The sequence below is a fragment of the Mytilus galloprovincialis genome, chromosome 8, assembly GCF_965363235.1.
Source record: "Mytilus galloprovincialis chromosome 8, xbMytGall1.hap1.1, whole genome shotgun sequence".
In the NCBI taxonomy this organism is placed as follows: domain Eukaryota; kingdom Metazoa; phylum Mollusca; class Bivalvia; order Mytilida; family Mytilidae; genus Mytilus; species Mytilus galloprovincialis.
In genome coordinates this window covers 84,310,717-84,315,739 of record NC_134845.1, presented here as the reverse complement: position 1 = coordinate 84,315,739, position 5,023 = coordinate 84,310,717, and the positions used below count along the sequence as shown (strand labels likewise).

At 33.7% G+C, this 5,023-nt stretch overlaps 1 long non-coding RNA gene across 1 annotated transcript; it reads left to right on the top strand.

Moving 5' to 3' along the window:
• Nucleotides 1-685: 685 nt before the first annotated feature.
• LOC143043604 (uncharacterized) lies at nt 686-1,992 on the top strand. Its single transcript, XR_012968496.1, has 2 exons — nt 686-740; nt 1,903-1,992. It is a non-coding gene; the product is annotated as an uncharacterized LOC143043604 (long non-coding RNA).
• The last annotated feature ends 3,031 nt before the right edge of the window (nt 1,993-5,023 follow it).

Sequence of the window (5,023 nt, the reverse complement as noted above, 5' to 3'; positions counted from 1 at the left end):
TGACACAATTTATTCTTCAAGAGGAGCAAAATCATACTATCGGGAAAATTGACATAAATAGATATGACTGGAATGAGACAACAAACAAACGACAAACACACGCAAGTGTCATTCATTTGGGGTTTATGACACTTGAACACATATCGATGACTATTGGGGACAGAACCGTTATCTATTATACATAAACGTTAAAGTAGCACTGAAACTGTGAACAGGAGTGGGTTTTTCTTTTATGGAAACATTGCAATTTCAGTTTAGGATATCCATAACATTATTTTGTTTGACTAGTATAAGTATTTTTCTGCCTGGATCAAGATGCTTAATTGGATAGCGGCAGAGCATTTTTTTCAATTTTATTTTCTAAATACATATATGGACTGTAAACTTTAAGTATATTTACTAGCCTAGAGGATTATTATTCTATCTTTTTCTATCAAGTTATTTGTGATATCTTCAACAAGACGAGGCAACGTTTATTTTGAAGTTGGTTCATTACTTTAGTAGGAGGGTTAAACAAGACTATCTTTTATATTGGTTTGCTTCCTTTTGTGGTAATTTAAAAGACATAGTGCGAATTAAATAGACGGTAAATGATTTCAGGTACACTTACTGCTCCTATTCTTCCTCCTGCTCCTGGAAATGGAAATGACTGTGTGCAAATACAATTCAACGACCCCAACTTTGAGTGGTCTAACGTGGCATGTACCACCGATCTTCGCTACATATGCGAGTTACCACGAGTAAGTATGATCCTTCATTTAGCTCATGTGTGGAAATAATCTATTTCCGTAAAAAACATTAATATATAACTACAATTAACACATCCTGAAGATTTTAGTACAAGTCTCCGGTAGGACAATCACAAGACAAAACATGCAATGAAAGATACATGTCTTAACAATAACACTGTGTTCTATGGGGAGTAGTATTTTAACACTTATTGTGATAACTCTGTTTTAAATAATCCGATTACATTTAAAATAGTCAATGTCGAGTTTTGTAGATTATTTACAGCTGTCTGCGAAAATGTCTTTGCTCCTTTAGGTCACTCATTGTGAATTATGTGTCAATTTCAAGAATGTCTATCTTATCTTGTGTTGCTTTAAGATATCATTTTCATAAACAGATTATTGATAGAGAAGTATTTGTATTTAAATTTAAGCTCTGGACTTCTCTCAAATATAATGTAAATTGTTAACGTCAAGTCACAAAAGTTCGTGGTAAGGTTAGATTTACAGATATATCCCAATATAATTGATTATTTTATCCACAATGTGCATTAGATAAAATAAAATAATTAGTATCATAACATTTTAACAAATTAACATTTTGATTAATATTAATTATAAAATTATGCAGTTTAGGCAAATCGTCAGTGTGGACTCTCTTAAACTAACAATGGACCAGCAATTGTCTTTTCTAATTTGAGAGAATTTTGAAGCAGTAAAAATGTTCAATTTAACTCTTTACCTAGGACAATTTTAAAAACGAAAACTTAAAGAGCAGAAAGTAAGAAAAATACCAGTTTTATGTGATCACAAATTCAGCCGACAAGGGTACCAGAGAAAAAAACTAGTATATGTTCTTTATAATTAACAAATATTTTCTAATCTATACATATTTACATAAATGAGGTCGTTAGTTTTTTCGTATGAATTGTTTTGCGTTGTTATTTCGGGGCCTTTTATAGCTGACTATGCGGTATGGACTTTACTTATTGTTGAAGGCCGTACGGTGACGTATAGTTGTTAATTGCTGTGTCATATTGGTCTCTTATGGAGAGTTGTCTCATTGGCAATCATACCACTTCTTCTTTTTTATATATACCTTGTGATCTTAATTTTTGACTTAAATGTTAGTTATTTGTATGTGATTCATAATTTATAATGTTGTATTTTTCAGAGAGTTTGTCCATAGAGAGTTTGCTGGAATCGTAGTACGTCCTGGAAACTTTATTGTTGCTGCCTGGTGTAATAAAAACATTGAAGCAGATTTTAGTTTTCTTTAAAAAAAAAACCCAGAAGGAATATATCAAGTTATCAAAGGTACCAGGATTATAATTTAGTACGCCAGACGCGCGTTCCGTCTACATAAGACCAATCAGTGACGCTCATATCAAAATATTTATAAAGGTGTTATCATACACTTTTAGACGCAGAAAAGTTCGAGCAACGAGAAAACCCGACCTTTCCGAACCCTAACCACTCAAAAAGGCCAACATAAAAAAAAACTTTGCACAGTGCTAGTTGTGACGCTAACACACATTTTTGGATATAGAGCTTTCATTGTAATGTGTACTAGTGTTTGTCTGTTTGTCTTTGTAAGCCATGGCGTTGTCAGGGTTTTTTTTATTTATGCATTTGACTATCTGGTTTCTTTTGCTCCTCTTTTCTAGAAGATAGTCCCATACTTGCCGCCAAATTGAAAAAAACCACCAATAGGCAATATGCCAGGTCCAATATAATGGTGAACCTAATTACTTTATAGTAACAGCATGAAATTTGCAAAGGGATAGTTATGACGCTAACAAAGGGGTATGGTTATGGAGCCATTACAAAAAATATCCCGTAAGGCCACCAAATTCAAAATGGCTACAAATAATTTCAAAAGAAGGTAAACCCAATGTTGGTGTAATTAATATCATTAATGTAACAACCAGAAACATTATACAGTGTTAGTAATGAGTTTTTTAAACACTTTTGAACATGAACAATTCAAATATGGCCACCAAATTCAAAATGGCCAACAATAGTCAAGAGGCTTAGTTCAATATATTTGTCGATTGACCACTCTATAGTAAAAGCATGAAACTTTGCATAGTGTTAGTTATATTGATAATGAACATCTTCTAAAATAAAGGCATCTTAATGAATCCATAAAAAGCATCTGTACCCCATTCATTGTTGTCTTTTGTCAGCTTGATTCAGTCTAGATCCAACATTCGGGATTGTTCATATTTTCAGTCGAAATTAACAATAGAACAGCTGCTGATGTATAGTTGTACAGAGAAGAAGACCAGAAACCCATAGTTTGTTCTTATTTAGAAATTATGATCCACTGTTAGACTATAAAACAAGATCTAGTAGACACTTTCTCCAAGCATTGACTTCTTGTACTTGTTTTATACGACAGAGTGATATTCATGTCTACTTCGATGGCCAAGAGTGCCTGTTGTCGTTATATCTAAGAAGGCAATGTTTGCACAACCCATCTATCGCATAACGTTTTCACTTTGTCTGCTGTAGATAATTCAGTAGATCAAAAGATTCATTTCATGGAACCTGCATATTGTTTATCCAACATTTTTCATAGGATGTTCGAGGGTTTTCTTTTCAAATATTTGACCAATCTGAAACTAATTTGTAATACTTTTAAACCGGAGATTTGAGCAAATCATCCGTTGCATTAAAAGTGGAAGTCAAATAGCTTAAAGATGTTGCCGAAAATTCCAGCGGAAAGGCTGAAGTTGGAACAAATCTGGACCTACTATCATGCTTCATCGTTGCCGCTGGATGTGAATAAACTTTCAGCAATCTGCACTCCTTCCTCTATTTTACGAAGAGGTTAAACTGTCAATGCTACGATATTTATTGAATTCTAAAATTTGAATGCCCCACACCAACTTATTTAACTACCGTAAATTATGTATAAAATATAATTCTATAGAAAATCCCCCTACTTCCCTTTTCACGAATATGAACTGCCGAATAAGACTATTTACCGGATTTTTTAAAGACATAGGCAACACGACGGGTGCCACATTTGGATCATGATCTGCTTACCCTTCGGAGCACCTAATATCACACCCATTTTTTATGAGGTTCGTGTTGCTTAGTCTTTAGTTTTCTATATTGTTACTTGTAAACTATTATGTGTCTGTTAGTCTTTTGTTTTTTAAGAAATGGCGTTATCAGTTTATTTTCAGTCAATGAGTTTGGCTGTCCCTTTGGTATCATCGCCTCTTCTTTCACTTTATTGTTTATAATAATTTTAATAACGTCCATATGCACATAGGACACAAGTTCCTTGAAGTTAAACACTCATATAACGGAGTTTCGTAGAGCTGTTAGAAAGCTAACTCTAGGTCAAACTCTTGATGATGGTTTTAAGCAACCCTTTCTCACAGTATAAAACTAGAACCGGATCTATTGTGAGGAAAACTTTGTCATGATGTTCGACGGCCTATACATAGAAATGGCTACGTTCAAAGCCCTTTGTAGTTTAAAAGACGATAGTTGATTGCCAGTGTTTAAGTAAATGATCAGGTTAAATTACATAGTACAGCAGATTAGGCGTCTCATTTTACAAATACAACCAGAGCAAATAAAGTTATTTTATTTACAGCCAGTAAACTTAACAATTTATTGTCAAACCCTATTATTTTATAATAAAGAGGAACATCTAGACTTTAAAATGTGCTGGTTAGAAAGGCCAAACAATCTCCTTGTTTTGTAATCCTGCTATTTAAATTGACAGTATTGATATGTGTAAGTTATATACGTGAGACTAACGCCTTGTCGATCAAACAAAGTCAGTCGATGGTTGAATAAGGAGAAACAACCAAAGACAAAAATACTAAAAATCACTGTATTTTGCGAGTCATTCAAGAGATGGAAATATCGCTCAGTGAATTGGTACAATCTGTCTTAGAAAATTCTGTCAAACTGTCTAGATAATTTGTCGTATCGAACAGATGCTCAATCTGTAGGGTATTCTTTTATTTTGGTGACTCTGCACATTCTAAATATTGGACACGATGGACAAATAATAACAATTTGTTGGACATTGATAATAGCTTAACCCCGAGTTCAAGACGAATCAAATGTTCCTGGGAACTGGCGAGATTTTTGCGTCTAGAAAATAAGTATTTTTTTCCCTGACAAAAAAATACAAGCTGGTATAGTAACTGAAAAGAACAACCCCATTGCAAATACTGCAGAGCATAGCTACAATGTATGCATTATTGATCTTATGTTCACATGAGAGGGCAGATACCAGAGTGTTGTTGTGAAGTCCTTGTCAC